Source organism: Delphinapterus leucas, chromosome 13 (genome assembly GCF_059928025.1).
Source record: "Delphinapterus leucas isolate spDelLeu-1000000601 "Yukka" chromosome 13, BTC_Dleu_Yukka2, whole genome shotgun sequence".
NCBI lineage: Eukaryota > Metazoa > Chordata > Mammalia > Artiodactyla > Monodontidae > Delphinapterus > Delphinapterus leucas.
The window spans coordinates 6,389,562-6,411,607 of NC_143141.1; the positions used below are offsets into that span (position 1 = coordinate 6,389,562).

Consider the following 22,046-nt stretch of genomic DNA (forward strand, 5'->3'; position numbering starts at 1 on the left):
TGGAGTATAATTGCTTTACAATGGTGTTTTAGTTTCTGCTTTATAACAAAGTGAATCAGTTATACATATACATATGTTCCCATATCTCTTCCCTCTTGTATCTCCCTCCCTCCCAGCCTCCCTATCCCACCCCTCTAGGTGGTCACAAAGCACCGAGCTGATCTCCCTGTGCTATGCGGCTGCTTCCCACTAGCTATCTATTTTACGTTTGGTAGTGTATATATGTCCATGCCACTCTCTCACTTTGTCACGGCTTACCCTTCCCCCTCCCCATATCCTCAAGTCCATTCTCTAGTAGGTCTGTGTCTTTATTCCTGTCCTACCCCTAGGTTCTTCATGACATTTTTTTCCTTAAATTCCATATATATGTGTTAGCATACGGTATTTGTCTTTCTCTTTCTGACTTACTTCACTCTGTATGACAGACTCTAGGTCCATCCACCTCATTACAAATAGCTCAATTTTGTTTCTTTTTATGGCTGAGTAATATTCCACTGTATATATATGTGCCACATCTTCTTTATCCATTCATCCGATGATGGACACTTAGGTTGTTTCCATCTCTGGGCTATTGTCAATAGAGCTGCAATGAACATTTTGGTACATGACTGTTTTTGAATTATGGTTTTCTCAGGGTATATATGCCCAGTAGTGGGATTGCTGGGTCATATGGTAGTTCTATCTGTAGTTTTTTAAGGAACCTTCATACTGTTCTCTATAGTGGCTGTACCAATTCACATTCCCATCAGCAGTGCAAGAGTGTTCCCTTTTCTCCACACCCTCTCCAGCATTTATTGTTTCTAGATTTTTTGATGATGGCCATTCTGACTGGCGTGAGATGATATCTCATTGTAGTTTTGATTTGCATTTCTCCTATGATTAATGATGTTGAGAATTCTTTCATGTGTTTGTTGGCAATCTGTATATCTTCTTTGGAGAAATGTCTATTTAGGTCTTCTGTCCGTTTCTGGATTGGGTTGTTTGTTTTTTTGTTATTGAGCTGCATGAGCTGCTTGTAAATTTTGGAGATTAATCCTTTGTCAGTTGCAAATATTATCTCCCATTCTGAGGGTTGTCTTTTGGTTTTGTTTTTGGTTTCCTTTGCTGTGCAAAAGCTTTGATGTTTCATTAGGTCCCATTTGTTTATTTTTGTTTTTATTTCCATTCCTCTAGGAGGTGGGTCAAAAAGGATCTTTCTGTGATTTATGTCATAGAGTGTTCTGCCTATGTTTTCCTCTAAGAGTTTGATAGTTTCTGGCCTTACATTTAGGTCTTTAATCCATTTTGAGCTTATTTTTGTGTATGGTGTTAGGGAGTGATCTAATCTCATACTTTTACATGTACCTGTCCAGTTTTCCCAGCACCACTTATTGAAGAGGCTGTCCTTTCTCCACTGTACATTCCTGCCTCCTTTATCAAAGATAAGGTGACCATATGTGCATGGCTTTATCTCTGGGCTTTCTATCCTGTTCCATTGATCTATATTTCTGTTTTTGTGCCAGTACCATACTGTCTTGATTACTGTAGCTTTGTAGTATAGTCTGTGGTCAGGAAGCCTAATTCCTCCAGCTCTGTTTTTCGTTCTCAAGATTGCTTTGGCTATTCGGGGTCTTTTGTGTTTCCATACAAATTGTGAAATTTTTTGTTCTAGTCTGTGAAAAATGCCAGTGGTAGTTTGATAGGGATTGCATTGAATCTGTAGATTGCTTTGGGTAGTAGAGTCATTTTCACAATGTTGATTCTTCCAATCTTAAGAACATGGTATATCTCCCCATCTATTTGTATCATCTTTAATTTCTTTCATCAGTGTCTTATAATTTTCTGCATACAGGTCTTTTGTCTCCTTAGGTTGGTTTATTCCTAGATATTTTATTCTTTTTGTTGCAATGGTAAATGGGAGTGTTTTCTTGATTTCACTTTCAGATTTTTCATCATTAGTGTATAGGAATGCCAGAGATTTCTGGGCATTAATTTTGTATCCTGCTACTTTACCAAATTCATTGATTAGCTCTAGTAGTTTTCTGGTAGCATCTTTAGGATTCTCTATGTATAGTATCATGTCATCTGCAAACAGTGACAGCTTTACTTCTTCTTTTCCGATTTGGATTCCTTTTATTTCTTTTTCTTCTCTGATTGCTGTGGCTAAAACTTCCAAAACTACGTTGAATAAGAGTGGTGAGAGTGGGCAAACTTGTCTTCTTCCTGATCTTAGTGGAAATGCTTTCAGTTTTTCACCATTGAGGACGATGTTGGCTGTGGGTTTGTCATATATGGCCTTTTTTATGTTGAGGAAAGTTCCCTCTATGGGCAGGCAGATTCTTAACCACTGTGCCACCAGGGAAGTCCGACTGTGCTTTTAAAGAGAATGGTGTGCTCCACTTGTGAGGGGATAAACTTCAGTGTTTCCTTGCCGCCCTTTCTGATTTTGTCTTTAAGGGAATCTCCTGAAAGATGGAATACAGTGGCATCAATGGAAACCACTTCTGCTTAACTTAAACAAAGGAAAGAGTTGGTAAGCTTCAGGGGTGGCCACAGACTTGGAAGGAAGTCAAAGTTGCTGGCTTCTGAAGAATGGATGCAGAGCAGCTGGAAGTCTGGTGCAGGTGCCAAGGGAAGGTCTCTTCGGAGTCCTGGCCTCCGAACAAATGTTCTCCAACCCTTTCCAGCTTTGTGCTCTTCCAATTCAGGTTCTGGGAGAGAGCCCCCTTTTGGACTAAGTTGAATTCCTTACCAACCCTTGAGTGAGAGAGAGGAAGCATCTCCAGTGACATTCCAATCAAGACTGTGTCCAGAATAAAAGGCTAGTTCCACAAAAAAGTCGTGGTGCTCCTGGCAGAAGAACAGGAAGTGGGCCCTGGGCAGGCATACCCGACAGATGTCCACTACACTTGGCTCAGTGGCCTAGTCAGGGATATGCCCCCCAAATCCAATCTTAATTCGCTGAGACAGTCCCGTTGTCTGCTCATCAGTTAAATGACGAAGAGGAAACCTGCATGTCATGGTTAATTTAATGCGGCAACTTGATTGGGTTAAAAGGTGACGAGACAGCTAGGTAAGCATTGTTTCTGAGTGTTTGTGACAGTGTTTCCAGAAGAGATTAGCATTTGAATTCATAGACTGAGTAAAGAAGAGCGCCCTCGCCGCCGATGCAAGTGGGCATCGTGCAAGCCACTGGAGGTCTGAATAGGACAAAAAGGGGGAGGGGGTGAAATTTCTGTCTTTCCTTGAGCTGGGACATTCCTCTTCCCCTGCCTCTGAACATTGGTGTTTGTGGTTCTCACGGTCTTTGGACTCAGACCACAATTTATACCAACAGCCTCCCAATTCTCAAGCTTTTTTTTTTTTGCGGTACGCGGGCCTCTCACTGCTGTGGCCTCTCCCATTGCGGAGCACAGGCTCCGGACGCGCAGGCTCAGCGGCCATGGCTCACGGGCCCAGCCGCTCTGCGGCATGTGGGATCCTCCCGGACCGGGGCACGAACCCGCGTCCCCTGCATCGGCAGGCGGACTCCCAACCACTGTGCCACCAGGGAAGGCCTTCGTATGTTTTATTAGTTATTCAATTGGTGTATGAGTCACTTTGCCTTATTTATCTGGCAAAAAGTATGTTAAGATCTGATTCCTTTGACAAGTAAGGTTTTGTCTGTTAGGTAAGGGATAAGTATGCTATCCACCTATCACCAACTTCTAGAATTTAAAACTAACCCGTGAAATATCTTTATTTAGGTCTTATCCTCTCAAACTTACTATTTAAATGATAAAATGGTAAAATTGGGTTCCCAAAATGTAAAGATCCTAATAGAAGTCTCTATTTCTAAGAGTAAAATAAAAAAGACAGCTTAACACTGTGGGGTGAAAGCTATCCTGAGGTTTCTTTTTTTTTTCCCCTTCCCTGGAACACTTAGAAACCAGAAAAAAAAATCTGAGGTCCAAAATAAAATTTTATGGAAGCATTTCTGTTGTTGTTTTTAATGAGAGTTTCAAGAGAACAGGATATTTGACTATGGCAAACTACTACTCAAAGGAAAGAAAACCAAAACTCCAAAGCTCTTCACTAAATTGGCAACAACAATTCAAAGAAGCTGAGCTAAACAGAATTGTATCTCTAATGCAATTACAAGTTTCCCGGCATTCCTGTGGAACCTTTCGTAAGCCCAGGTGGCATAGAGTGAAGAAGCAATTACCTTTTTTTGTAAAAGCACAAATCATCCTCGTATTTCTTTCGGTTAGTGAAAACAGGTACTAATGTAGGTCTTTTGTAAAAGCGAAGTGGCATAAAGAAAAGGGGGGTGATACCTGTAATATGAAACTTCTTAATGGGATGAAACACCATTAACAAAATTTAAGTCTGCACATCTTTTGGCAATGAAATAAGTGAAATTAATATAAAAATATTTTGGAAAGGTTTAAGGTCACATTGAGAACTACAGAGAAAACTTTCATCCTAGAAAGCAAAATGGGAGGTGTCGTTAGTTGCTTTAGTCTACCATGTCTGAAGAGATATAATTCGGATAATGACCATCCCAACGGGTGCTTAGTTTCAAAACGAATACAAGCAATTTATCATGAAAAACCTACACGTAATAAGCTGTTTTTCTTCTCTGTTCTGCTCCTTTGTCCTACCATGTATAAGTTAACAAAAACTACCCTTTGCAACTCCTCCTAAAAGCAGAGAAGCAAGAAATGGAGTAATAGAAGTAAGCCTGAGAATTCATGGAACGCTAAGAGCCTTTTCTCTGCCTGGTCATGGCCACTTACGTTTCAATATGGAAGAGTTGGAAAAATAGAATCATATCTTGGCTGTTAGTTTCCTTGTCAAAAGCCGTCAGGTAGACAGCTATTAACCAGGCAATTAGCCTAAAGTCCTCAGATAATGATTAAAACAAATAGAAACAGACCCCCCAAAAAAACAAAACAAAACAAAAACACCTTACATTTTCCTACTGAAATCTTTTATTCTGAATTTGTTGCTGCTTAAAGAAAACAGCTTTGCCCATAATTCATTGTGCCCTGGATTTATGACACCAATTTGTATTTGGCCGATTAGAAACAAGGCCAAACTGCATTCTTCTTAGATCTATTCAGTTGATAAAGGGCACTTAACTGATATCTTTCATATAATCTTTAACAAGAACTCATAAGTCGCATTAATTATGCCCCAAGAGATGGGGGACCGATGGTAATTTAGATGGGCACCTCTGAAAAGGTTTGTCAGTTTCCTGTCCCATTGTAGCCATATTTTTTGTAAAACCTTAGGGAAAGACTGAAATTCCCCACCAATCTGAGATTGCATGTGAGTTTTTGCAACATTAACTGGAAAAAACAAGTTTCCCAACATGGCACCCAACAGGCCTCTGCAGATAAAATCATTGACCAAAGGAGCACTGTGAGTCGTTGCTGTAGGCAGGTGCTCCTTGATGGGACATCGAAGTCCAAAAAAAAGGACATTGCTGAATCCATTACGGAAAAGAACGGGCACCAAGCCTCGATAATACTAATTCCATGGCATTTCAGTGCCTTGAAAGCCTGATTAGTGTTTGTAAATTTGTCATGATGCTTGTGGGCTCAAAGCAATGTTTGAACGCTTTCCAATGGACTGAAAATTGCTTCTGTTGTCCCTGCAAGTACTGCAGCCATGCTAGGGTTGCAAACTCCGGGGTACTGATATGCTTACGGAGAAGGCAAGATAGATCCTCATACAGACCAGCCAGTGTAGTCGTTTTCTGCATTAATGGGGGAAGGATTCCACCATACAAGTTTCGAAATCCATCCCTCCTCAACTGAAGTACTGAATCCCAGATTTTGATTCCATACAGCCGTTGCCGAAAGAGCTGAATGGGAAATGTGATTGCTATATTGTTGAGAGTTGCACGGCTGCCACACAAGTAATGCTTCATTTCACTAACATTTGCAATATGAGGTGATATATCTTGCTTTGAAGATGTTAGGATTTGTGACCTCTTTTCATGAGCTTCTGAATCCATCGTGTTGCTTAAGATCTTCTTCAGGAAGGATTTTTTTTTAACCTGAAACACCATGATAACTTTCTCAATTTCTTCCATTGTTACTGGTCTGTTAGGTTCTCTCTTCTGGAGTCAACTTTGATAACTGGATTTCCCGTCACCGCGGGCGCCCGTCTCCACGGGCAGTACCTGCCCGCCCGCAGGTTGGCGAGCCTGCAAGCCCGCGAGCCAGAGCCGGCACAGGCGCAGACCTTGACCAACCCCAGAGCTCAGGGCGGAGCGTGACGCGCTCAAGGCCTCCGTGCCCCCTCTCCCTAAACCCGCGGAGGGTCAGGTGACACCGGCCAACTCCTGGCAGTGGTTCAGCACCACAGGGCAGGTGTAGGGTCACCCATCACACCTGTTGTCAGGCTCTAGGGTTCTGCTTGCTTGATATTACACACTTCTAATCGAAGAGAGCTCTAAATTCTATATTTTTCCCCCTGTGTGGTACGTTGGCAACTTACTATCACTGGTAACTTATTTTTTTATTGAAAAATAAACATTTGTTGCTGTACAATATTGTGTAAGTTAACAGTGTACAATCTAGTGATTCGCAATTTTTAAAGATTTTACTCTATTTTAGTTCTAAAATATTGGCTGTATTCCACACGTTGAACAATATATCCATATAGCTTGTTTTATACCTAATAATTTGTACCTCTTAATCCCCTACCCCTATATTGCTCCTCTCCCCTTCCGTCTACCCACTGATAACCACTAGTTTGTTCTACATATCTGTGAGTTTGCTTCTTTTTTGTTATATTCATTAGTTTGTTGTATTTTTTAGATTCCATACATAAGTGATATCATACACTATGGGGTCTTTCTCTGTCTAATTTCACGTAGCATAATGCCCCGCAAGTCCATCCATGCTGCAAATGGCAAAATTTAATTCATTTTTATGGCTGAGTAGTATTCTATTGTATTTGTACTTTATGATGATAGCCATTCTGACAGGTGTGAGCTGTTATCTCATTATGGTTTTGATTTGCATTTCCATGATGATTGATGGTGTTGAGCATCTTTTCATGTGCCTGTGGGCCATCTGCATTTCCTCCTTGGAAAAATGTCTATTCAGTTCTTCTGCCCGTTTTTTATTTGGGTTGTTTGTTTTTTTGATATTGTGTTGTATGTGCTGTTTTTATATGTTGGATAGTAATCCCTTATTGGTCATATCATTTGCAAATATTTTCTCCCATCAGTAGGTTTTCTTTTCATTTTGCAGATGGTTTCCTTTGCTGTGCAAAAGCTTTTAAGTTTAGTTAGGTTCCATTTGTTTATTTTTGCTTTTATTTCCTTTGCTTTAGGAGACAGATCCAAAAACGTATTGCTGTGATTTACATCAGAGAGTGTTCTATGTTTTCTTCTAGGAGTTTTATAGTATCCGGTCTTACATATAAATCTTTAATCCATTTTGAGTTTATTTTTGTATATGGTGTTAGACAATGTTCTAAGTTCATTCTTTTGCATGTAGCTGTCCAGCTTTCCCAGCACCAATTACTGAAGAGACTGTCTTTTCTCCACTGTGTATTCTTGCCTCCTTTGTCATAGATTAATTGACCATAAGTGTGTGGGTTTATTTCTGGGCTCTCTATCCTGCTCCATTGATCTATATGTCTGTTTTTGTGCTGGTACCATACTGTTTTGATGCCTGTAGCTTTGTAGTATAGTCCAAAGTCAGGGAGCATGATTCCTCCAGCTCTGTTCTTCTTTTTCAATACTGTTTTGGCTATTTGGGGTATTTTGTGTTTGCATACAAATTTTTAAATTATTTGTTCTAGTTCTGTGAAAAATGCCATTGGTATTCTGATAGGAATTGCACTGAATATGTAGATTGCCTTGGATAGTATGGTCATTTTAACAATATTGATTCTTCGAATCCAAGAACATGGTATATCTTTCCATCTGTTTGTGTCATCTTCAGTTTCTTTCATCAGTGTCTTACAGCTTTCTGAGTACAGGTATTTTGCCTCCATAGGTAGGTTTATTCCTAGGTATTTTATTCTTTTTGATGTGTTGGTAAATGGAATTGTTTCATTAATTTCTCTTCCTGATAGTTCATTGTTAGTGTATAGAAATGCAAGAGATTTCTGTGTATTAATTTTGTCTCCTGCAAAATTTTACAAAATTCATTGAGGAGCTCTAGTAGTTTTCTGGTGGCATCTTTAGGATTTCTATGTATCATGTCATCTGCAAACAGTGACAGTTGTACTTCTTCCTTTCCAATTTGGATTCTTTTTATTTATTTTTCTTGTCTGATTGCTGTGGCTAGGACCTCCAAAACTATGTTGAATAAGAGTGGTGAGAGTGGGCATCCTTGTCTTTTTCCTGATCTTAGAGGTAATGCTTTCAGCTTTTCACTGTTGAATATTGTATTAGCTATGGGCCATATATGGCCTTTATTATGTATTTTCCCTCTATGCCCACTTTCTGGAGAGTTTTTATCATAAATGGATATTGAATTTATCAAAAGCTTTTTCTACATCTATTGAGATGATCGTATGGTTTTTATTCAATTTGTTAATGTGGTATACCACACTGATTGATTTACAGATATTGAAAGATCCTTGCATCCCTGGGATAAATTGCACTTGATCAGGGTGTATGATCCTTTAAATACAGTGTTGAATTGTATTCAATTTGTTAGTATTTTGTTGAGGATTTTTGCATCTATGTTCATCAGTGATATAGGCCTATAATTTTCTTTTTTTTGTAATAGCTTTGTCTGGTTTTGGTATCAGGGTGGTGCGGGCCTCATACAATGAGTTTGGACGTTCCTTTCTCTGCAATTTTTTGGAATACTTTGAGAAGGATAAGCATTAACTCTTCTCTAAACATTTAGTAGAATTCACCTGTGAAGCCATCTGGTCCTGGACTTATGTTTGTTAGGAGTTTTTAACAATTTCATACTGGTAATTGGTCTGTTCAAATTTTCTATTTCTTCCCGGTTCAATCCTGGGAGATTCTACATTTCTAAGAACTTTTCACTTTCTTCTAGGTTGTCCATTTTATTGGTATATGGTTGTTCATAGTAGTCTCTTATGATCCTTTGTATTTCTGAGGTGTTGGCTGTAACTTCTTTTTCATTTCTCATTTTATTGATCTAGGCCCTCTCCCTTTTTTTCTTGATGAGTCTAGCTAAAGGTTTATCAATCTTGTTTATCTGTTCAAAGAACCAGCTTTTAGTTTCATTGATCTTTTCTATTTGTTTAGTCTCTATCTCATTTACTTCTGCTCTGATCTTTATGATTTATCTCATTCTACTAACTTTGGGTTTTGCTTGTTCTTTCTCTGTTCACTCTAAGTGTAAGGTTAGGTTGTTTATTTCAGACTTTTCTTGTGTTCCTGAGGTAAGCTTGTATTGCTATAAACTTCCCTCCTAGAACTGCTTTTGCTGCATCCCATAGGTTTTGGATCATTGTGTTTTTGTTTTCATTTGCCTCTAGGTATTATCTGATTTCCTCTTTGATTTCTTCAGTGATCCATTGGTTGTATAGTAGCATATTGTTTAGCCTCCATGTTTGTGTTTTTCGCAGGTTTTTTGTTTGGTTGGTGTTTGGTTTTGGGTAGTTGATTTCTAGTCTCAGTGTTGTGGTCAAAGAAGATGTTTGATATAATTTCAACTCTCTAAAATTTACTGAGGCTTGTCTTGTGACCTAGCATGTGATCTATCCTGGAGAATGTTACATGTGCACTTGAAAAGGGTATGTATTCTGCTGCTTTTGGATGGAATGCTCTATATATATCAACTGAGTTCGTCTGGTCTAATGTGTCATTTAAGGCCAATGTTTTCTTATTTCTGTATGATCTGTCCACTGATGTAAATGGGGTGTTAAAGTCCCCCACTATTACTGTGTTACTGTCGTTGCCTTATGTATTTAGGTGCTCCTATGTTGGATGCATATATATTTACAATTGTTATATCTTCTTGGATTGATCTCTTGATCGTTATGCAGTATCCTTCTTGTTACAGTCTTTATTTTAAAGTCTATTTTGTCTGAAATAAGTATTGTTATTCTGGCTTTCTTTTGACTTCCATTTGCATGGAATATCTTTTTCCATACCCTCACTTTCTGTCTGTGTGTGTCTCTAGATCTGAAGTGAATCTCTTCTAGGCAGCATGTATACGGGTCTTGTTTTTGTATCCATTCAGCCACTCTATGTCTTTTGGTTGTAGCATTTAGTCTATTTACATTTACGGTAATTATTGATATGTATGTTGTTATTGCCATTTTGTTAATCGTTTTGGATTTGTTTTTGTAGGTCTTTTTTTCTTTCTTCTTTTGTTCTCTTGTGATTTGATGACTATCTTTAGTGTTATGTTCGGATTGCTTTTTCTTTTTTATGTGTATATTGATTATAGATTTTTGGTTTGCAGTTACCATAAGGCTTTTGTATAGCAGTCTATATATAATATATACATGATTATTTTAAGTTGCTGATTTCTTAAGTTCAAATGCACTTTAAAAACCCTTCATTTTTACTCTTCTCCCTTCACAATTACTGTTTTGTGTGTGTGTGTGTGTGTGTTTCGTTTGTTTGTTTTTTGGGTTTGTTTTTTTTTTGTGGTACACGGGCCTCTCACTGTTGTGGCCTCTCCCGTTGCAGAGCACAGGCTCCGGACACGCAGGCTCAGCAGCCATGGCTCACGGGCCCAGCCGCTCCGCGGCATGGGGGATCTTCCTGGACCGGGGCATGAACCTGTGTCCCCTGCATTGGCAGGCGGACTCTCAACCACTGAGCTACCAGGGAAGCCCCACAATTACTGTTTTTGATATCACATTTTACATTTAATTGTTTTGTGTATCCCTTAACTGCTTATTGTGGATATAGGTGATTTTACTTTTGTCTTTTAACCTCCCTATTAGTTTTGTGTGTGGATGATTTCCTCCCTTTATGGTATGTTTGCTTTTTCTGGTGAGATTTTTCATTTCATAATTTTCTTATTTCTATTTCTGGCCTTTTCTTTTTTATGTAGAGAAGTTCCTTTAACATTTGTTGTAAAGCTAGTTTCATGGTGCTGAACTCTTCTAGTTTTGCTTTACTGTAAAGCTTTTCATCACTCCATCAAGTCTGAAGGAGAGCCTTGCTGGGTAGAGTATTCTTTTTTTTTTTTTTTTTTTTTTTTTTTGCGGTACGTGGGCCTCTCACTGTTGCGGCCTCTCCCATTGCGGAGCACAGGCTCCGGACGCGCAGGCTCAGCGGCCATGGCTCACGGGCCCAGCTGCTCCGTGGCATGTGGGATCTTCCCGGACCGGGGCTCGAACCCGTGTCCCCTGCATCGGCAGCGGACTCTCAACCACTGTGCCACCAGGGAAGCCCTGGGTAGAGTATTCTTGATTGTAGGTTTTTCCCTTTCATCACTTTAAAAATAGTGTGCCACTCCCTTCTGGCCTGCAGAGTTTCTGCTGAAAAATCAGCTGACAGACTTATGGGAGTTCCCTTATATGTTATTTGTTGTTTTTCCTGTTTCCCTGCTACTTTTAATATTCTCTCTTTATCTTTAATTTTTGTCATTTTAATTACAATGTGTCTTGGTGTGTTCCTCTTTGAGTTAATCCTGTATGGGATTCTCTGTGCTTTCTGGACTTGGGTAACTGTTTCCTTTCCCAGGTTAGGAAGGTTTTCAGCTATTATGTCTTAAAATGTGTTCTCAGCCCCTTTCTCTCCCTCTCCTCCTTCTGGGACCCCTAAAATGTGAATATTGGTGTGCTTGATGTTGTCCCAGAGGTTTCTTAAACTGTCCTCCTTTCTTTTCATTCTTTTTTCTTTTTTCTGTTCATCAGCAGTGATTTCCACTACTCTGTCTTGAGCTCACTGATCTGTTCTTCTGTATCATTTAGTCTACTGTTGATTCCTTCTAGTGTATTTTTCATTTCAGTTATTGTATTCTACATCTCTGTTTGGTTGTTCTTTATATTTTCTAAGCTTTTGTTTAAAACTTCTAACTTCTGGGCTTCCCTGGTGGCGCAGTGGTTGAGAGTCCGCCTGCCGATGCAGGGGACACGGGTTCGTGCCCCGGTCTGGGAAGATCCCACATGCCGCGGAGCAGCTGGGCCCATGAGCCATGGCCGCTGAGCCTGCGCGTCCGGAGCCTGTGCTCCGCAATGGGAGAGGCCACAACAGTGAGAGGCCCGCGTCCCAAAAAAAAAAAAAACTTCTAACTTCTCACACTGGGCATCCATTCCTCTCTCGAGTTGTTCGATCATCTTTACAATCATTACTCTGAACTCTTTCTTGCATAGATTGCCTATCTCCGCTTCACTTAGTTCTTCTTCTGGGGTTTTATCTTGTTCCTTTATCTGGAACATGTTCCTCAGCCACCTCATTTTGTCTAAGTTGCTATTTGTACTTTTCTATATGTAGTAGGGTTAGTAATGCTTCTCATCCTTGGAGAAGTGGCCTCCTATAGGAGACATCCTATGCGTCCCAACATCGCGCTCCCCTCTCATCACCCAAGCTGTTTGCTCTAGGGATCTCCCCTAAGAGGGATGCGTGGGTCCTTCTGTCGTGGTGGGCTGACTGTGTGGGTGGTCTTGTAGTCTTGGTCGGCCCCTAGCCCAGTTGCTTGTCAGGCCCTGCCTTGTGCAGACACTGCTGGCTGCTGTTTAGCAGGGCTTGGTCACGAAGCAGATGACTGCAGAGCCCCAGGTGGGGCTCAGGGCTAGTGCTGGCTCCCTGGAGGGCAGAGTCAGGGACCAGAAGACTCCAGGCCTGTTGCCCTCCCACTGGTGGGTGAGTCGGCACCTGAGGTTACTGCCGGACTGTTGGCGGGCAGAGCCAAGTCCTGAGTCTGGCTGTAGGACTCAGGGGTCTCAGAGCTGGTGTCATGTCAGTTTTGGTGAGGGGGCCCGTTCCTGACCCAGGTGGGCATGGGGTCTGGGGTGTCCTGAAGGTTGTGTTGGCCTCCTAGTGAACTGGGCTGGGGCCCAGCTGGTCCTAGGGTAGGGTCTGGCCTGCTGCGGGCTGGCTGGGTCCGCAGGCTGGGATTGTGGTTTCCTTGTATCTGGTGTCTGCCCCCTGGTGGGTTAGGCTAGTCTGGAGGCTTGTGCAGGCTTCCTGGAGGGCAGGGCAGGTGCCAGCCCACTGGTGGGTGGAGCTGGGCCTTGGCCTTCTGGTTGGCAGGACCATGTCTAGAGGTGGCTGTGGGCTAAGGAAGATTTAGGGCAGTGTGTCTGCTGATGGGTGGGGCTGTGTCCCCACCCAGTTAGTTGTTTGGCCTGAGGTATCCCAGCACTGGCAACTATAAGCGGTTGGGGGAGCCAGGTCTTGGACTAATGAGCTAGAGTGAAGATCCCAAGATGGTAGCCACCAGTTCCCAAATATGGCTGCCACCAGTGTCTATGTCCCCAGAATGAGTCACAGCCACTCCCTGTCTCTCCAGGAGACTCTCCAAGACCAGCAGGTAGGTCTGGCCCAGGCTTCTATCAAATTACTGCTTTTCCTCTGGGTCCCAGTGTGTATAGGATTTTGTGTGCGCCCTTTAAGAGTGAAGTCTTCCCCCAGTGCTTTTGGACTCCTGAAATTAAGCCCCACTGGCCTTCAAAGCTGAATGCTCTGGGGGCTCGTCTTCCCCATTGCAGGACCCCTGGGCTGGGGAGCCAGACCTGGGGCTCAGAACTCCCACTCTTGTGGGGGGACCTCTGCAATATAACTATTCTTCATTTATGGGCCACCAACCTGGAGGTATGGGACTTGATTATATCGCAGGTCTGCTCGTCTTACCCATCTGGTTGTGGTTCCTTCTTTATGTCTTTAGTCGTAGAAGATCTTTTCTGGTAGGTTCTGGTCGATTTCATCGACGGTTATTTTACAGATAGCCGTGATTTTGTTGTGCTCGTGAGAGGAGGTGAGCTCAGGGTCTTTCTGCTCTGCCTTCTTGGCCAATCTCCTCCTAAATTCTATATTTCTTGACTTCAGTCTCAGCAGCATAAAAAGTTTTTCCTGGAAGAAGTTTAATTACAAGAAATTGCCTCTGATGCCGATGTTGATGCCCAGCGTTGCAGCTTTAGAACTTGTTTTATTAACTCATCCATGAATTAATATGTTTCCCATGCATTGCATTCACACAAGACTGGTTTGTAAGCCATCATGCTAATTTATTAATGTTAAAAGAAGATAAAATATTTGTAGTAAACCATGATCATGGCCTCGATATTAGAACTATTAGAGCTGGAGAAGCCAAATTAGAGAGCAATACTGCAAGGTAAGCCTGAGGACAAAAGAAAGGAGGGTGAGGGAATTTTCTGGATCTCTGTGATGCCATAAGAAGGCGTGGGAAGTTTCTGTAGAGGAAAGGAAGCCGAGGTTCTGTCGTCTTCTCTCTGGCAAGTGGAGATAGGACAGCTGCTGACAGGGCACTGACTCAGCCTCAGTAATAACACTGCTTCTCTCCTTCTGCTGTATGGTAGCCATTTAATAAGAATTTTTATCTTGTTGCACTTATTTGTTCAATAAACATTTATGAAGTATGAGCATGGTAATTGCAGTGGGTATTAGGACCACAGTGCTGAGTAAGGCATGAACCTGCTTTTCACCTGCAGTGATAATGTAAAATAGATAGAAAATGGACTAGATTATATCTCTAGAAGACCCCACTCTCTGCTTTCTTTACTTCGCCCTCCAGGGACCCCACATGGATGATCATGCCAACTGGTTCTACCACACATTCTTGGATTTAGATGCCTTTGGGCTCCCAGTGGTCTTCAGAAATCTATTTACCCATGTCTGGTGGACTCTGTACCTCATTCCCCAGCAGCTACTTCAATCCTTTCCCTTATTCTCAAAACCCAACACCTGCCCCATCCTGGTGTCTGGTGACCTCACTTTCTACTCTCTTGAGAAGTGTGAGCTGCCCACTGAGAATGCCTTCAGCTTCCTGCCTGTGTGCATCAAAATGTCTCTGTATCCGCACTTCCCATTTCATCCTTCTCCCCTGTGTTGAGGAAAGACATATACCTCCTTTCTTCTGAGGTTCCTCCTCTACTTCAATCCCATCCTTTTTGCAACTTTTTGCAGACTTGATCCATCAACCACTCCTTCTAACCTCCATCCTCAATCTATACGTATCCCTGGTTCCTTCTCCTCAGTCTACAAACATTCCCATCTACCCCACCCCAAGAAAGAAAATGCTTCCCTCAATCCTACTACTCCTTAGCATTACCAGTCTTGCTTCTCCTCAAATGATTTAAAGTGGTATATACTTACAAGCCCCCAGTATTTCAGTCAGTAGTATCCTTGGGGTCTTCTTCCTTTCAATGTTTCTTCATTCTCTTGCCCTTCCCAAACCACTCCTCCTTCTTCCCCCGAGGTTCTCTACCTTCTCTCTTGAAATAGTTTCCTTTGATGGGCATCTCAAACCTCATGGCTCCCTAATCATCTTTGTGCTGTCACCTCTCAGATTAGGATCAGTGGACCTCACCTCTCTCTAGCTGCTGACCTACATTGCCAGTGCACATTTCTACTTGAATGGCTTGCCAAGCACCTTAAACTCAATCCAAGCCAATTCATCATTGTCCCACCAAACCAGTTCTTCCTGCTGCTTTCTTTACCTTGGTTTGACACCGTCGTCCTTCCAAGCACCCTTTCTTTCCCTTGTTGTTCATATTTGAGCAGTTTTTAAGACCTATAAATGCTGCCTCAATCATAACTCGTTATACACTGTCATTCCTCTCAGACCCCAGCGCCACCACCCTTGTTCAGCCCATCATAGCGGTCTCATTATTTAAATAGCACCCTAGTTAGTCTCCTTCACTCTAGTCTCTTCCTGTTTTGTCTTTTTAAATTATTCATTTATTTATTTTTGGCTGTGTTGGGTCTTCGTTTCTGTGCCAGGGCTTTCTCCAGTTGTGGCAAGCGGGGGCCACTCTTCATCGCGGTGCGCGGGCCTCTCACTATCATGGCCTCTCTTGTTGCGGAGCACAGGCTCCAGACTAGTCTCTTCCTTTTAAGACGCCCGTTCCTCCAAAGATATGAAGTTAATCTTTTAAATCAAGGCAGAATCATGTCACTTCCTGGTTCAAAAAATATCAGTAGGTCCCTATTGTCCACCAAGTGAAGGATAAACTCCATGGTATGGAATCCAAGTCCTTTCTAGTATGGCTTCAAATACTTTCTGATCTTACCTCATTCTAACTTCTATACCCTATTTTCCATTCAAAACTGACTACTTACTGGACTCCAAACCTTTGCTTATACCATGTCCTACCTCAAATGTCTTATCGTTTTACCCTATCAAGCCCATCAAAATCTTAATCATCATTTATAACCCAATTAAACAATGGCAGAGGGACCCAAACAGACATTTTTCCAAGAAGACATACAAATGGTCAGTAGGTGTGTGAAAAGATTAACCATCAGGGAAATGCAAGTCAAGACCACAGTGAAATATTACCTCACACCTGTTAGAATTACTATTATCAAAAAGAGAAGGGAGGGGCTTCCCTGGTGGCGCAGTGGTTAGGAATCTGCCTGCCAATGCAGGGGACGTGGGTTCGAGCCCTGGTCCAGAAAGATCCCACATGCTGCGGAGCAACTAAGCCCGTGCACCACAACTACTGAGCCTGTGCTGTAGAGCCCACGAGCCACAACTACTGAAGCCCATGTGCCTAGAGCCTGTGCTCTGCAACAAGAGAAGCCACAGCAATGAGAAGCCCGCGCACTGCAACAAAGAGTAGCCCTTGCTCACCACAACTAGAGAAGGCCTTCCTGCAGCAACGAAGACCCAACACAGCCAAAAATAAAGAAATAAAATAAATTTTTTTTTAAAAAGGCAAGGGAATTCCATGGTGGTCCAGTGGTTAGGACTCCGCACTTCCACCGCGGGGGGCACGCGTTCAGTCCCTGGTGGGGAAACTAAGATCCTGCATGCCACAGGGCAAGGCAGGAAAAAAAAAAAAAAAAGGCAAGAGATAAGTGATGGGAAGGATGTGGAGAAAAGAGAACCCTGTTGGTGGGAATATAAACTGGTACAGCCACTATGGAAAATATTATGGAGGTTCCTCAAAAAATTGAAAATAGAACTATCATACAATCTAGCAATCCCCTTTCTGGTTATATACCCAAAGGAAATGAAATCCATATCTTGAAGAGATAGCTTCATCAGTTATTCACAATAACTAAGATATGGATACAACCTAAGTGTCTGTCAATAGATGAATGGATAAAGAATATATGTAGTTCATCCATAAAAAAGAAGAAAATCTTGCCATTTGTGACAACATAGATGAAGCTGGAGGACATTATGATAAGTAAAGTAAACCAGGAACTGAAAGACAAACTATATGGTATCACTTATATTTGAAATGTAAAAAAGTTGATCTCATGCAAGCAGAGAGGAGTATGGGGGTTGCTAGGGGCTGAGGGGTGGGGGAATAGGGAGATGCTGGTCAAAGAGTACAAACTCTCAGTTATAAGGTAAATAAGTTCTGGGGATCTAATGTACAACATGGTGAAAATAGTTAATAATACTGTATTGTATTCTTGAAAATTGCTTTTAAAATGGTACTTGGGGCTTCCCTGGTGGCACAGTGGTTAGGAATCCACCTGTCAATGCTGGGGACACGGGTTCGAGCCCTGGTCTGGGAAGATCCCACGTGCCGTGGAGCAGCTAAGCCTGTGCGCCGCAGCTACTGAGCCCACGTGCCACAACTACTGAAGCCCGTGCACCTTCAGCCTGTGCTCCGCAGCAAGGGAAGCCACAACAATGAGAAGCCCGTGCACCACAACAAAGAGTAGCTCTCGCTCGCCACAACTAGAGAAAAGCCCACGTGCGGCAATGAGGCCCAATGCAGCCAAAAATAAAAACGAATAAATTTATATTAAAAAATAATAATAAAATGGTACTTATGTGAGATGACTGATGTTCTGACTTGACCATGGTAATTATTTCACAATGTATATTGAATCATCATGCTATACACCTTATGTATATCAATTTTGACTTGTCACTTATGCCTCAATAAAGCTGGAAAAATTATTTTTCTCCCTAAAAATTTTTTTCACCATCATTCAAGTTTTAGTTCATATTCACTGCTTCCTTGAAGCATTGCCAGATTTTTCCATTAGGAAGCTCTCTTCTTCTTTTGGAGCTTCTCTGGAACCTATTACAATTTACCTAGTAACAAGACAGAAAAATGTGCATCTTACCTTTGCTCCTCAATTGTAAGTAAGCTTATGTTTGACCTATCTTTGCATCTCCCCATACAGTGCCTCATACAAAGTATGGTTCCCATCACTAAGAACACTGCTCAGTTCAGCTGAATTTTTTCTTTCTATATCAAGACTTTTTTTTTTTTTTTTTGGACTGCGTTGGCCTTCATTGCTGCGCGCAAGCTTTCTCTAGTCATGACGAGTGAGGGCTACTCTTCGTTGTGGTGCATGGGCTTCTCATTGTGGAGGCTTCTCTTGTTGCTGAGCATGGGCTCTAGGGTGCTTGGGCTTCAGTAGTTGTGGTTTGAAGATTCAGTAGTTGTGGCTCGTGGGCTCTAGAACACAGGCTCAGTAGCTGTGGTGTACGGGCTTAGTTGCTCCGCAACATGTGGGATCTTCCCAGGCCAGGGCTCGAACCCACGTGCCCTGCATTGGCTGCAGTACGCGGGCCTCTCACTGTTGTGGCCTCTCCCGTTGTGGAGCACAGGCTCCAGACGCACAGGCTCAGCGGCCATGGCTCACGGGCCCAGCCGCTCCGTGGCATGTGGGATCTTCCCGGACCGGGGCATGAACCCATGTCACCTGCATCGGCAGGCGGACTCTCAACCACTGCGCCACCAGGGAAGCCCCCAAGACTTTTTTTTGATAAAGGGAACAGTAGATTGATTTACCCTCTGGAAGAAGTCCCTTGTCCTGTGGCAGACCATCAACAAACAGCTCACTGACTGGCACCAGACCACAGACCACACTTCTGGTAGTACTGCCCTGGGTCACAGTACCTTCCAATACATATTTTAAATGAATAAGTACTCTGGTCACTGGGCAGTCTTACTCTTCTCTATTAAAAGTCATTACCAGTAATCTTATTGACGAACTAAATACTTTTCACTTAGTGTCACCTGCTAGTTCCTATCTATCTGTATTAGTTTCCTGTAATTTTTTTCATTGCTTCTTGATATAGAGTCTTTCACCTTGGCAAGTTAACATGAAGATATCAAATATAATACACAGAGAAAGAAAACTTCTGGATTAGCAGATTAAGGACCTCTGCAAGCCTACATCTCCACAAAAGCAATAAAAACACTGCCAGAAAATGGTCAAAATCAACTTTTCAGACCTCTGGAATTTAAGCGAAGGCTTGCAACAATCCAAGAAGCATTAATTCAAGAAAAATGGCTGAATCTCAGTGAGAACAGCAAGCTTTGCGGTGTTTTAACTGCCCTTCCTCCACCCACCTCTTTCCAGCTCCACAGCAGCCTTTAAAAAACCAACAGCCTTGCAATTGTGTTAACCATGAAAACCAGTAGTCTGGTAACCAACCCAGTCTATCATAATGGGCTCAGAGCTCCCAATAATGCCCCATTCCCAGAGAACTGCATTATTTGACCTGTCTGGAAGTTCCCTGGAAACACTCACAAGAGTTTATCTTTATTTGACCTAATTCAGAGCTTGTTCAGTGAGAATAGCCTTTCCCCAGGGGCATTTATTGAAAATAACCAGCAATTTTTAAATTTGTCAGCTGCCTAAAGTAGTACTAATAGCTGGGGCAAATGAGAAGCTGACCAAAAAACTTGAAAAGCTGAATAATGAAATGTCCATAGGGACTTTGAAAACCTCCAAAATATTCTTGGGAATCTAAAGGCATAGGCCTGTGCAGAACTGTGTGCGTGCTCAGGAAAGACTGAGAAGGCCCTGATCTCTCACGTATGAGAAACTTGAGGCTCTGTACAACCCAGAAGGGAAAATTAAGGCAGAATTGCAAACGGCCTTCTGGAACATTGAAAACATGCCCTGATGTGCACACAGAGCCCTTAAGCAAAGCTAGGAGACTTAATGGTTCAAGGCACTTAAGAAAATCTCAGACCAGTCATCAACAGACCAAGGATTCCATATTCAGAAGAACTATACTTCAAAAAGATGTAGGAGCAGGGCTTCCCTTGTGGCGCAGTGGTTGAGAGTCCGCCTGCCGATGCAGGGGACACGGGTTCGTGCCCCGGTCCGGGAAGATCCCACATGCCATGGAGCGGCTGGGCCCGTGAGCCATGGCCGCTGAGCCGGCGCGTCCGGAGCCTGTGCTCCACAACGGGAGAGGCCACAACAGTGAGAGGCCCGCGTATCACAAAAAAAAAAAAAAAAAAAAAAGTAGGAGCAATTAAGACATTCCCAGATAAACAAACAAAAAATTAGGAGAATGCATTTTTCAGCAAACCTGCTTTACAAGAAATTTGAAAGGGTCCTTTAGACTGAAATGAAAGAACACTTTTGTTTTAAACTTCTCAATAAGTTTAAGTTTAAACTTAATTGAAATCACATAAAGTATGTTCCCCACACACAGCGGAATTAAATTAGAAATTGTAACAGAAGTAAATTTGGGGGCTTCCCTGGTGGCGCAGTGGTTAAGAATCCGCCTGCCAACACAGGGTACATGGGTTCAAGCCCTGGTCCGGGAAGATCCCACATGCCGCGGAGCAACTAAGCCCATGTGCCACAACTACTGAGCCTGCGCTCTAGAGCCTGCGAGCCACAACTACTGAGCCCACGTGCTGCAACTACTGAAGCCCGTGCGCCTAGAGCCCATGCTCCACAACAAGAGAAGCCACCACAATGAGAAGCCCGCGCACCACAACAAAGAGTAACCCCCACTCGCCACAACCAGAGAAAGCCCATGCGCAGCAACAAAGACCCAACACAGCCAAAATAAATAAATTAATTAATTAAAATAAAAAACAAGTGTTGTTTGAATTAAAAAAAAAAGAAGTAAATTTGGGAAATTCACAAATATGTGGAAATTAGGCAACTCATTTCTAAATAACCTATGGGTCAAAGAATAAAAAAACAAGGAAAAAGTAGAAAATACTTTGAAATGAATGAAAATGAAAAATAAAACATACTCAAACTTACAGGATGCAAGTAGAGCAATGCCTAGAGGGAAATTTATAGCTGTAAGTGCCTTTATTAAAAAAGAAGAATGATCTCAAAGCAATAACCTAAACTTTCACCTTAAGAAACTAGAAAAAATGAGCAAACTAAACCCAAAGCAAGCAGAAAGTAGTATGTAATGGACCTTAGAGCAGAAATAAATGAGATAGAGAATAGAAAAAATAATAGAGAAAATCAATGCAACCAAAACTTGGCTTTTTGAAAAGACAAACAAAATTGACAGACCTTCAGTTAGACTGACAAAAGAGCTCAAATTACTAAATCAGCAATGAGAGGGGACATTATTGCTGACCTTACAGAAATAAAAGGAATTATAAGAGAATATTATGAACAATTATATGTCAACATAGATAACTAAATGAAACACAAATATAAGTTATCAACAAAATGGTGCTATATTTATTTGCCTGTCCAAAAATACATATTTCCAAAGACAAACTGAAAATTAAGGAAGGAGATAGAACATTTTGAATATTGGTGAGTGAGTCTGTCATATGCCTTCTTTTATTTCTTTATTTTGTTCTTAGGTTCCCCTCTAAACGTACAAGTGATTATCTAAATAGGATTAATGAAGGAGAGTTGAAGAACCTTGCCTCTTCTTTTAAATGTCCTCAGAAGGACCCCTCATTATATAAGTATAAATGAACAAATGTATTATTTGTTTCCAGAAGAGCAGTGCAACCCACAAGCTTGAGGAAATGGAAGACTTTCTCACCATGATGAACTATGACATTGTATAACAGGCTCTGCTAACACAAGCTGTAATTACTGGATGACCCAGTACTAGGTATGCACTTAAGAACTTACAAATTACGACCTGCACCAGCAGGCAAAGCCTTACACACACCCCTGTTTATGAGCTTTTAGCAACCATTTACAAATCTGTGTATTTGTTAAGTTTGTGGGATGCTGTAGCCTGCTTTTTTCAGTAGGATAAAAAAGGTTTATACAA

The 22,046-nt window shown here is 41.9% G+C and overlaps 1 pseudogene across 1 annotated transcript; it reads right to left on the reverse strand.

Moving 5' to 3' along the window:
* Positions 1–2,010: 2,010 nt before the first annotated feature.
* On the reverse strand, positions 2,011–16,419 carry LOC149747668 (mitochondrial nicotinamide adenine dinucleotide transporter SLC25A51-like; annotated as a pseudogene). Its single transcript, XR_016395328.1, has 2 exons — positions 15,212–16,419; positions 2,011–13,948 (listed from the first exon to the last, which is right to left on the reverse strand). The product of XR_016395328.1 is annotated as a mitochondrial nicotinamide adenine dinucleotide transporter SLC25A51-like (transcript).
* Positions 16,420–22,046: the final 5,627 nt, after the last annotated feature.